This window comes from Heloderma suspectum, chromosome 6, assembly GCF_057233095.1.
Source record: "Heloderma suspectum isolate Gila_16-S chromosome 6, 16-S_ref, whole genome shotgun sequence".
In the NCBI taxonomy this organism is placed as follows: domain Eukaryota; kingdom Metazoa; phylum Chordata; class Lepidosauria; order Squamata; family Helodermatidae; genus Heloderma; species Heloderma suspectum.
This window is the reverse complement of record NC_139463.1, coordinates 83,166,945-83,180,290: the sequence shown is the minus strand read 5'-3', so window position 1 is coordinate 83,180,290 and position 13,346 is coordinate 83,166,945. Positions and strand designations below refer to the sequence as shown.

The 13,346-nt window shown below is 42.5% G+C and overlaps 1 pseudogene; it reads right to left on the bottom strand.

Annotated features, from left to right (window-relative positions):
- Nucleotides 1-633: 633 nt before the first annotated feature.
- On the bottom strand, nt 634-1,603 carry LOC146341549 (olfactory receptor 14C36-like; annotated as a pseudogene).
- Between the last annotated feature and the right edge of the window lie 11,743 nt (nt 1,604-13,346).

Genomic DNA, 13,346 nt, shown 5'->3' with positions numbered 1-13,346 from the left:
AAAATCCTGCATTTAAAATGGGGCTTTCTGCTTCCATTTTAAATGCAGGATCACAACGACTGTTTTCACCCACTTCCTTTCCCCCCTCCCCTCCCCCCTCCTTCTCCCCATATCTGAGTCTTCCATTATCTTTCATTGATCTTGCTCCTCTTCTTCCTGCTTTTCCTCTTTTCATGGAGGGAACTGAAGCGGAACACAACGGGGTAATTTGATAGCTCATTATCTGCGATCTATTAAAAAATGGTACAAAGGGCATTTAGTGCAGGAGATGCCATGGAGGTTCACGGTGTCATATAAAGAGCCCGCAGACTTCTGTGAAGGAGCAATCTAAATCACAGGATAAAAGGTCTGGGTGAAGAAAGCCATAGTGTTCTGAAAATTGGAGTAAAATGTGTAAATATGCCAATTAGCACACTTAATATTCTGCCTGTGACAATTTCTGTTTGATCAGTTTGATTTTTTACAGAAGTATAAGCCTCATCAGATAGAACATGAGATACTCAGGTTCACATTATTAGCTAAACTGTTGTCATATTTATAAGCAATAGAATATTTAGGTTTATTATGGTGGAACTTTGTGTGTGTGTGTTGACAGGGCTCCCATGCCTTTTTCAATACACACAGGAGGAGAATTTACCTCCACAGAACAAGACTGGAGAAGGAATTCACGGAAGAGTGCCTCAAAACCTAAGAGTTTTGAAAGAGCATTTTTCACCTCTTTATTTCTCATGCTGTAGATTACTGGGTTTATTAAGGGTGGAACAATGGAATATATCATGGTAAATGCCAAATCCAGGTGTGAGGATCCATCAGAGGTGGGCCTGAGATAAGCAAAGGATACAGTAAATAAAAATATGGAGAAGACAATAAGGTGGGGTAGGCAAGTTGAGAAGGCCTTTTTCCTTCCCTGGATGGAAGGGATTTTCAGAACAGCACCAAAAATATGTAAATAAGTTGCAATAATGAAGAGAAAGCAGCTAAACCCAACTACAGTACTAAAAACAACAAATCCTATTTCAGTTAGATACAAATCAGAGCAGGCAAGCTTAAGTAACTGTGGGATTTCACAGAAGAACTGATCAACAACATTGGAGCAGAACGGGGTTGCAAAAGTTCCACCAGTGTGAAACACTGCATAGAAAAGACTGCTGATCCATACACTGGCAATCATTTGGGTGCAGGCTGTCCTGTTCATCACCATCTCATACCGTAATGGATTGCAAATGGCAACATACCGATCATAGGCCATGACTGTAAGGAGGGCAACATCAGATGCTAAAAAGAAAACTACCAAGAGGACCTGAGCGACACATCCAGAATAAGAAATATGTCTGCTGTTGATGAGGAGATTGATCATGGCTTTGGGCATAATAACGGAAACCGAACCAATGTCCTGCATGGCCAAGTACATCAGAAAGAAATACATGGGGGTGTGAAGGTGGTGGTCAAAAACTATGGCAGCAATGATGAGAAGATTTCCTGACACAGTTACGAGGTACAATGGCAGGAATAAAAGGAAGTGTAGAATCTGCAGTTCCTGGGCTGCTGAGAATTCAATGAGTAGAAATTCAGAGAAAGAGGACTTGTTATCCATCTTTTTCATTAATTACCAAGATGCAAGCCATGTCTGGAAGAAAAGAGAAGGATATATGTTAACATTGTATCCTCTTCTAGTGACAAATATTTATTTAATTTAAGCAGAAAGGAAATGAATGAACGAAAGATGATAAAGGACTATAAAGAAGGATTGCAAGTTTCATTTGTCTGTTTATTTTATTTAATGTGTATCACTCTCTGTAGTACAGATTCAAAACTGGAGCATCCTTCTGTTAATTAACTATTGGAAGTCAACCATCCAATGACTAGTGGATAAAACACAGGAGACCGCCTTACAGACAGACAGACACATGGACACACATGCACCCACACACACAGAGGATACTTGGGGTTAGGGAAAGACAGGGCTGAATTGTAAATATATAGTCAATGGCCTCCTGCTAGGGATGTACAAAACACTTACCTTCTTCTGGTCGGTGCATCCACTGGGGGGGGGGAGGCACTGTGTCGCTCCCCCCGGAATCCTCGATGGGGGGGAGGGGATCCAGTCCTTCCCCCCCCCAGAATCCTGCCTGGCCAGCTCTGCTCCATGGTAGCTCTGCGGAGCAGCCAGCCAGGGCCGTCCGCAGCCGGACTTCTGGCCACGGAAGGGGCTGCTGCGGACGCAAATGGCAGCCGCCACAGCGGCCGCCATTTGCGTCCTTCCAGGCTGCCATGATAGGCTATGTAAATATGTACATAGCCTATCACGACATGCCCCCCCTCCCAAAAAAAGGCGTACGCAAATGGCGGAGGCTATGGTGGCCGCCATTTGTGTTCCCTATTTTTCACCGTTCTAGCCTACGTAAATATTTACGTAGGCAATTACAGCGAAAAAAAAGGGAACCGCAAATAGCGTAGTGGTGTTTGCTATGCACCAATCCATGGTGTTCAACTGTTTGCCAGCCCTGCTTAAAAAATGATAGTAATCTGAGCATGTGTAGTTTTATACTTTAAACTCACTTAAATTTCATCATAACTAAATTTTTTGTGATAATCAAAGAATTAAAATGGAGCTTGCTGCTCCTGTCCTGGTGCTGAACACATTTGCTTCAGAATCAGCAAATCAGAATCAGTCTAGTAGAAAAAGATAATCTGTTTCAAAAATAAAATGTTTATTGTTGTCCAATTGTCCATTTCTACAGTTGTATATGTTTCTATCCTGTATGTTCTACCCTTAAAGGCGTCCTAAAAATTCCATTCCAGCAGGCTCTGCTGAGCCTGAGAGAGATGAGAGGGAGAAGCAGCACCATTCCTGCTGAAAGGCTGGCTGGAGAATCCTGGGACTTGTAGAACTTATTTCTGCCTAAATGTGCCTAGGATTGCATCCTATTTTCCCCCCCTCGTTCCTCCCTATTCTTTTTTCCTTGTGTGTCATGTCTTTTTAGATGGTAAGCCTGCAGGCAGGAATTGCCTTCGCTTACTGTTATTTCAGTTCAACATGCGTGTGGTTTGATGGGTTGTAAACTTGTTGAGTTGCCCCTTCATGGATCGCTGCCTTGATGTGGCGAAGGGGCTTGCATAACTCAGTGAAGCCATAAGCTTTGCCATGCAGGGCCACCCAAGGTGGACAGGTCATGGCGGAGAGTTCTGACAAAATGTAGTCCACTGGAGGAGAAAATGGCAACCCACTCCAGTATTCTTGCCAAGAAAACCCCATGGAACGTATCACAAGGCTAAAAGATATAACGAAGGAAGATGAGCACCTCAGGTCAGAAGGTGTCCAATGTACTACTGGGGAAGAGCAGAGGGTATTTCCAAGTAGCTCCAGAAAGAGTGAAGCGGCTGGGCCAAAGCCGAAAGGACACTCAGCCGTGGATGTGTCTGGTGGTGAAAAGAACATTCAATGCTGTAAAGAACAATATTGTTTAGGATTCTGGAATGTAAGATCAATGAATCAAGGAAAGCTGGAGGTGGTCAAACATGAGATGGCAAGATTGAACATCGACATCTTGGGAATCAACGAACTAAAATGGACAGGCATGGGCGAATTTAATTCAGGTGACCATCATATCTACTATTGTGGCCAAGAATCCCTTAGAAGAAATGGAGTAGCACTCATAGTCAACAAAAGGGTGGGAAAAGCAGTACTGGGGTACAATCCCAAAAATGATAGAATGATTTCAGTACGAATCCAAGGCAAACCATTCAACATCACAGTAATTCAAGTCTATGCCCCAACCACTGAGGCGGAAGAAGCTGAGGTTGATTGGTTCTATGAAGACCAACAACACCTTCTAGAACTAACACCAAAAAAAGATGTCCTCTTCATCATAGGGGATTGGAATGCTGAAGTAGGAAGTCAAGAAATCACCGGGATAACAGGCAGGCATGGCCTTGGTGTACAAAATGAAGCAGGACAAAAGCTAATAGAGTTTTGCCAAGACAACACGCTGATCATAGCAAACACTCTTTTCCAACAGCACAAGAGACGACTCTACACATGGACATCACCAGATGGTCAATATCGAAATCAGATTGATTATGTCCTTTGCAGCCAAAGATGGAGAAGCTCCATACAGTCAGTAAAAACAAGACCTGGAGCTGACTGTGGCTCAGATCATGAGCTTCTCATTGCAAAATTTCGGCTTAAATTGAAGAACGTAGGGAAAACCACTAAACAATTCAGGTATGACCTAAATCATATCCCTGATGAATATACAGTGGAGGTGAGGAATAGATTTAAGGAATTAGACCTGATAGACAGAGTGCCTGAGGAACTATGGACGGAGGTCCATTACATTGTTCAGGAGTAACTAAATCCATCCCAACTAAATCCAAAAAGTAATGCAAGAAAGCCAAGTGGCTGTCTGAGGAGGCTTTATAAGCAGCTGAGGAAAGAAGGGAAGTGAAAAGCAAGGGAGAAAGGGGAAGATATATCCAACTGAATGCAGAGTTCCAGAGAATAGCAAGGAGAGACAAGAAGGCTTTCTTAAATGAACAGTGCAAAGAAATCGAGGAAAACAACAGAATGGGAAAGACTAGAGATCTCTTCAAGAAAAGTGGAGGTATCAAGGGAACGTTTTCTGCAAAGACAGACATGATAAAGGACAAAGAAGGCAGGGACCTAACAGAAGCAGATGAGATTAAGAAGAGGTGGAAAGAATACACAGAAGAACTATACAGGAAAGATCTTAATGTCCCTGATAGCCATGATAGTGGGCCTTAGGAAGCATTAGTAACAACAGAGCTAGCGGAGATGACAGTATTCCAGCTGAGCTATTTAAAATCCTCAAAGATGATGCTGTTAAAGTGCTGCACTCAATATGCCAACAAATTTGGAACATTCAACAGTGGCCACAAGACTGGAAAAGGTCAGTTTACATTCCAATTCCAAAGAAGGGCAACGCCAAAGAGTGTTCAAACTACCATACAATTGCGCTCATTTCACATGCCAGCAAGGTGATGCTCAAAATCCTACAAGCTAGGCTTCAGCAGCATGTGAACCAAGAACTACCAGAAGTACAAGCTGGGTTTCAAAGAGACAGAGGAAATAGAGATCAAATCACCAACATTCGCTGGATCATGGAGAAAGGAAGAGAATTCAAGAAAAACATCTCTTTCTGCTTCATTGACTACGGTAAAGCCTTTGTGTGGATCACAACAAACTCCGGCAAATTCTGAAAGAGATGGGAGTACCAGACCAGCTTACCTGTCTCCTGAGAAACCTGTACAAGGGCCAAGAAGCAACATTAAGAACCGGACATGGAACAACCGATTGGTTCAAAATTAGGAAAGGCGTACGACAAGGCTGCATATTGTCGCCCTGCTTATTTAACTTATATGCAGAGTGCATCATGAGAAACGCCGGGTTGGATGAATCACAGGTTGGAATTAAGATTGCCAGGAGAATTATCAACAACCTCAGTTACACAGACGATACCACTCTAATGGCAGAAAGCGAAGAAGATCAAAAGAGCCTCTTGTTGAGAGTGAAAGTGGAGAGTGCAAAAGCTGGTTTGAAACTCAACATTAAAAAAAAACTAAGATCGTGGCATCTGGCCCCATCACTTCCTGGCATATAGAAGGGGAAGAAATGGAAGCAGTGACAGATTTTATTTTCTTGGGCTCCAAGATCACCGCAGATGGTGACTGCAGCCATGAAATTAAAAGACGCTTGCTCCTTGGGAGGAAAGCTGTGGCAAACCTAGACAACATAGTAAGAAGCAGAGACATCACCTTGCCGACAAAGGTCCATCTAATCAAAGCTATGGTTTTCCCAGTAGTAATGTATGGCTGTGAGAGCTGGACTATAAGGAAGGCTGAGCGCCGAAGAATTGATGCTTTTGAACTGTGGTGCTGGAGAAGACTCTTATGAGTCCCCTGGACTGCAAGGAGGTCAAATCAGTCAATCCTAAAGGAAATCAACCCTGAGTGCTCATTGGAAGGACAGATCCTGAAGCTGAAGCTCAAATATTTTGGCCACCGAATGCGAAGAGAAAAGTCACTGAAAAAGACCCTGGTGCTGGGAAAGACTGAAGGCAAAAGGAGAAGGGGACGGCAGAGTATGAGATGGCTAGATAGCATCACCGATGCAATGAATATGAACTTGAGCATCCTCCGGGAGAGAGCGCAGGACAAGAAGGCCTGGTGTGCTATGTTCCATGGGGTCACGAAGAGTCGGACACGACTGAATGACTGAACAACAACAAAACTTGAGTTGTCCAAAGCCTTTATAGCATGTTTGATTCGATGATCCTCCTCTTGCACTGTGTTCTTGTATGCACCATGCATACAATGAGAAACAGCTACAGCACATGGCTTCTCCATCTTGGCTCTGTGTTTCCTCCTCCCTCCCAATCCCCTTTCCTTTTGTGTTATGTCTTTTAGAATGTAATCCTGTGTGGACAGGAGCTGTCTTATTTCCTGTCTTTGTAAATCACCTTGGGAGACTTTTGAGCCAAACAGAAGAAAATGCAGTACATACATACATACATACATACATAGGCTTGCATACAATTTAAATCTATATTTCTCACCAAAGTGGTTTTGAAAAAGTGACAGGCAGTGTGGAAGCTTCTATGATAAAAATTAATGACAATTAATGAGTGCATTATAGAGCATCCTTCTGATTCTGTTGTACAAAGAATCCTGTGTAACTGGGAAGTATGCACTTTTCTTTTTATTTGAGTCCTCAGAAATTGGCCTGAGAAGATGTTAAATTCCTGTCCTTATATAGTATTTGCCTGACTTGAACCAGAAAGACATGGATCAGTGGGGGGCGGGGGCACAAATGGTTATGATATATCATGGTACACATGACACCAATGGGCACAAATAGTTATGATAACGGTATGATAACAGTATAAGTGCTATGTGTAGATTCAGCCCCAGTGAGCTTCATGGCCGAGGGGGGACTAGAACTAGGGATGTCAGAGAATTCCGCAATGGATCAACAGGATCCCCCAAAACCCGTCGTGGAACAAAGCCGCCGCCCCTCACCCCACGAAAGGCGCGCAGGATGACGCCCCCGCCCCCCCCATGAAAGGTGCACAGGATGAAGTCCCTGCCGCCCCCACCCCATGAAAGGTGCGTGAAACGGAGCACTTACCTGCTCCCGTCCATGCTGCTTTGCGAATGGCGACCGTCCTGCGGCCGCCATTCACTTCCTCCTCTTCAAGCCATGATAGGCTATGTGAATACTTACGTAGCCTATCACGGCTAACGCAGGGATGCCATTTGCGTCCCTGTAGAGGCCATGATAGGCTACGTAAGTATTTACATAGCCTATCACTGCAGTGGGGGGAAACCCCAGTGTACGCAAATGGCGGTGGCTACCGCCATTTGTATATGCTGGTTTTTTTTTTCCCCCCTGCCATGATAGGGTAGTAAGTATTTACGTAGCCTATCACGGCAGGGGAAAAAAATGGCAGTAGCCGCCATTTGCATACGCTGGGGTTTTTCCCCCTGCCGTGATAGGCTTCATAAACATTTACATAGCCTATCACGGCTCATTACAGGGATGCAAATGGCGGCGGCTACGACAGCCGCCATTTGCATCCCTGCAGGGCTGCCCAGTGGCCGGATGTCCGGCTGCGGGTGGCTGGGCAGGATTCCGGGGAGAGGGATGGAGTGCCTCCCCCCCGTCGAGGATTCCGGGGGGAGGGACGGAGCACCTCCCCCCCACCACAGATGCCCCTCAGCGGAGCAAGGTAAGGGATTCGTACATCCCTAACTAGAACTATGGATACTGGAGAAATTCGAGATGGATTAAAATGAGCTCGGATTTCTAAGAATCCAACCTGCGGAATCCACTGCAGAGTGACCCCCTCAGGCCCTGCAGAGTCTGTGGACTTTTGGATGTTTTTTTTACTTTCCCAAAATTTACGCATATAAACCTGTAGAAATATACCTAAGTTTCTGCTTAGGAAACGTAGAATGGAATAGGGGACAATACACTAAATGTTACATACTGGGGTAAATTATGTGAATACTTACATAAATACTTATGTAAATATTTATGTAATTATTTCCATATTTTTCTGCATGACAAAAAAAAATATATTTGCATCCTTCTGTGGGCGGATGACGGAACGAAAGGCACCTGACAATCCGCAAAACATAGATGGAGCGGATTTTACACAGTCCGTATATCTCGCAGGTTCCACTCCAACACCCTAACCCTAACACACTGTCTTTATGAACAAGTTGAAAAGCATTGGTCCCAATACAGATCCCTGCTATCTAAAACACTATCAAAAAGTGAAATATGTTTCAAAATATATTTTAAAACTTAAGCAGGAAAACAGTGAATACCTTTTTAAGTTGTTAAACAAATGAAATTATCCCACATGAGAAGTCTTAAGATATGAATGGTTAATAAAAAAAAATAAATGCAGACGAACATCATATACAGAAGTAAAATGTTAAACATGCAATGATTACAAAGAAAATGCATGTGTACACTGTGCAAAATACACTACAGTTTAACTCTTCCTAAGGCCTATTGAAAAACAACAACAACGATGTTAGTAGGCCCAATGGTAGTAGGCCCCAAACAATGTTAGCACTCCCAGCAGTAGTTTCAATTGTACCTAGCTGCATTTAAACTTCCACCAATCCAAAGTAGTGAAATGCAGTGTTTCATGCTTCCAGTTATATAGCAGTATGGTCCAAACTTTTACAGAAAAGGAGGAGTGTGAGGAAGGCGGGGGGGGATTAAGAGGAAGTTATAGCTACCTATCCCAAGCAAAGATCTGAAGACCAGGCTTTCGTGGACCCAGAGGAAGGTTGAAAGAGACCTCTCCTGGAAGTGTAGAAGTCAGCAGAAGTCAGCGTTGCCCTTATTTTTGCCGTAGTCTACATAAATCTTTACATAGACTACCCGGGCCCAAATAAGGAACGCATTTGCATACGTGCTTTTTTCTTTTAGGTTTAGTCCTTAAGACCAGCTATTTCCCTGCATTTCTGGAGTTTGAGTGATAATTGAAAGCCCTTAACACAAGACATTATACTGAAAAGGTTTTTTTGAATTGAATATGATGCTGTGCACACAACACACTTACTCACACTCAGGGGCTGAGTGTGGGTTGTTTTGAACTGCAGGTTGTTTGTTGAACCAAGTGTTATGTTATCTGAATGCAGCCAGGGTGGCTTGCTAACCATGAAGTGCGGCTTATTTTCTTGAACAAGCCACCTTGAGAACCCATGGGTTCTTGTTGGTTTGTTCAGGGCAGCTAACAAGCCATACCGCATGGTTAACAAGCCACCCTGGTTGTGTTTAGACAACACAATAAGACACCCTAAGGAAAATATATGATATTCAGACAACACAATAACTCACAGTTCAACAGACAACCCACAGTTCAAAACAACCCACACCTAGCCATTGAGTCCGGGTTAGCTTATTGTGTGAACAGCCCATATGTCACAGGTTTGTTAACACAGCTCAACAGACAAGTAGGCCTCCAACACTACATTAAAAACATTGAAACAAAGTGTATGTCATTGCTGATGCTTCTGTGAGTTAGGGAAAACAACAGAATAACCTTTTATTTCACAGGAGTTTGCTTGAAAATTTGGAGAAGACTAGAATAAAAAAACATAATCACTACATGTGTGTATGTGTAAATACAATATTACTAACCATATATATTAGGGATGAGCTTCCAAACCTGAAGTCTGAACCAAATTGGACTGAGTTGGACAAATGCGGGAGGTGTCCAAATTGAAATGAGGGATCTCTGAAGCAGATTTATTCTGAATCTGAACAGTTGTGAAGACTTGGGATTCAGAGGAATTGGGATTCAGAGGAAGATTTGGGATTCAGTGTGTGTCTCCAAAATTTGATACACTGATTTTTGTGCAGCAGATCTTTATATTTTGAATTTTTTACAAGGGAATTGCCAGCACTTGGTGTGTGTTTTTTAATATCTTGGCAAAATTTGATGACATTTGCAGGGACAGTTGCCCCATCTAAGGGGCCCAGGCCTACCAAGATTTTCATGAATCGTATAGAGAGTTTTGTGCACGAGGAGCCTCTACATTTTGAAGGCATCTAAAAAAAGGATGAACATATCCCACTGTTCTTTACATAGGAACATCAGCACTGATGTTGAGTCTATCTAGCTCAGCACTGTTGACACTAACTAGCAGCAGCTTTGCAGAATTAGCTGTAAAGCGGATTAGTGCATGTAAATTCAGATCACAAAAATATCTGATTCCATTGATGTCCAGACACCAGACAACCCATGAAACACAGAATGGATTTAACAAGTTCTGAACATCCCTAGCAGTATCTGCCTTCAGCTGTACAAACTATCCAGGTGATCACTGAAGTGATAAATACATAAATAACTTACTATTTCTCTTCATCAAAGTTATACTTCCAGATGCAACTTCTTCTCCAGCCACTTACATGTCTCCAGAGCATTGTGTATCCTCCAAGCCAGCTCTCCTTCTCTTCCCCTTTCTTTTGGAAAGGAGGATCATCCTCTCCCTTTCTTTTTGAGACTGTCAAAAGATTTACCTACCCTGGCAGTATGAAGCTGCTACCATGGGGTGGATAATAGAAGATTTATGCTCCTGAAGGCATAGTCTCAGGAGTCCAAAACAAATCAGAAAACAAGGCATATAGAGAAGAGTTAACTTTCTTGTTTGTACATCTTCTAATAGTAGCAGCCAGTTACTGGCTGTGTTTAGGTACATGGAAATGAAAAAGTAAAGATGAGAGTCAAGTTCTTCTCAATCACAATGTCAAAGGTATTTACAGGCACATCTCAGCATATCTGTATTTTTCATTTTTATGTAAATATACATAATTCATGTTTAAGATGAGAAGTAAGTTTCAGTGTAAAGTATGACATCATTTAAAGTTCAAGTCAATACATGATATGTTCTTCAAGCTAGAGTCCTATTACAAGCTATTAACCTTCCAGCTTCCAGAATTTTTTAAGTGAACAGCATAAATGTAGTGTATGAAGGAGATACACATGCCTTTAAAAATGTGCATTATGAAGATACACACCCATGAAAAGCTGGAATTAGTTGAGGTTCCTATTCAACTGTATTTGTCATGAACACTTTTGCACCCTATGAAAAGCACACCCATTTCAGCTTTTGGAGATGGGGGAGGAGTCTCAAAGGTATGTAGAAATGTGCCATGGGAAACATTCGAGTTTCCAAAGTAGCTGAACCAAATCTTTCTGTGTTGCTTACACAGTATAGATACTTCCACAGCAAAGATATTCCTCCCACCCGCACACCAAATTAATTGTTGTGCTGTGAGGAATCAATCCCCACTATTGGCAAGCACACTGCACTCCTTTATCTTCAGTCTGAATTTTGGTATGAAAGCAAAGAGATGCAACCATTTCCTCCTCTCCCCACAGTAATGTGGAGTGAGATCAAAGCATTGGATTCATTTGGCTACATGGTTCCATGATGTCATCGTGCTCCTTATGTAATTCATGATTTCAGGATCACTTGGGGAGAGAGGTCTGTGGTGCGACCACACTTAGAATCCTATGTACAGTTTGGGTCACAGTACCTAAAAAAAGAAGATATTGTAGAGTTGGAAGAAGTGCAGCAAAGGGCATCCTTATGAGGAATGGTTACAACAGCTGGGATTGTGTAGCTTAGAAAAAAGGTGACTAAAGGAAAATGATAGAGGTGTACAGAATTGTGCATGATGTGGAGAAAGCATATAGGGAAACATTTTTCTCCCTCTCTCACAATATTAGAACCTGGGCTCATCCCTTTAAGCAGATTGGTGGAGAGATAAAAGGAAGTGCTTCTTCACAGAGCACATAGTTCAGCTACGGAATTCACTTCCACAATATGTATTGACAGCTACCACATTGGAAGGATGTAAAAAGAGATCGGACAAATTTATGGGGGACAAAGCAATCATTGGCTACTAGTCCCATTGTCTATATGCTATCTCCAGAATCAGGGGGAGTATGCCTATGTTCACCAGGTGCTGGGGAACATGGACGGAAGGGTGCTGTTGCACTCATGTCCTGCTTGTGGTTGGCCATTGTGCGGACAGAATGCAGGACTAGATGGACCCTTGGTCTGATCCAGCAGGGCTCTTCTTAGGTTCTTGCATTAGGTTCTTATGTTCTTAGGTCAGTTGTCTGGAAAATTATACTTAATCATCATCACAGAGGGAAAAGAACTAATAAGAACAACAAAAATGCATGAAACAAATTTCAGTGGAGATGATCTGGGGGGACCAGTTCATGGCCCCCAAAGTTTCTGTTTCACTCAAAATGTTTATGAGTGAAGCAAACATTTTAAGCAACCTAGATCACTGGAGCATCATTGATTGATTGATTGATTGAGTGGAATAATCCCAGGAAAATTGGGGATATTAACATATTAGTACTAGATCTGAGCCCATATGCTGACATAGCCACAGCCACAAAAGAAATAACAAAGTAGATGGGTGGATTTTGGTTTTCCCCATCTAGTGCAACACCCAGGTATCAGGAAATAATGCCAGTGCTGTAATTTTAGGTTGCTGGAGAAGGCAAACATTTGGAACAATGAAGAAGGCTGGCATTTGGTGAAACAAGTTCTCTGATTTGGAGGGGCATGACCATGGGAAAGAGTTGGGGAGGATAGAAAGAGCTATCGTACTTCAGCTGAATTTTTACATGAGAAATTCTACAAAACATGGCCCCTCCAGGAAGTTCCTGACTTGTGTGGTGGATAACTTCCTCCTACAGAAAATAGGAAAGAACTAGAGGATCGGCTATCCTTGACTTGATCCTAACCAACAGAGATGACTTAGTGGATAAAGTAGCAGTTACAGGAACTCTGGGGAAAAGCAACCATGTTATACTTGAGTTCTTGGTTCTGAAGGAAGAAAAAGCCAAGTGTAGCCAAACACATACCCAGGATTTTAGGAAAGCTGGTTTTAATAAATTCAGAACAATGATAAGTAAGGTCCCATGGCAAGCAACTCTACTGAGAAAAGGTGTCCAAGATGCATGGGAGTTTTTTAAAAAGGAAGTTCTCAAGGCACTATTACAAACAATTCCAACAAGAAAAAACAGTGGAAGACAACAGAAGAAGCCAATATGGCTTCACAAAAAGCTTAGAGATGACCTGAAAACAAAAAAGGACACATATAGGAAGTTGAAGGAAGGCCAAGCAACAAAGGAAGAGTACACGCAGGTAGCAAATAATTGCAGGGATGGCATGAGGAAGGCTAAAGCTGAGAATGAGCTGAGGTTAGCGAGGGATGCTAAAAGCAACAAAAAGGCTTTCTTCAGCATAGTAAAAGACAGAGGAAATAAATGGTG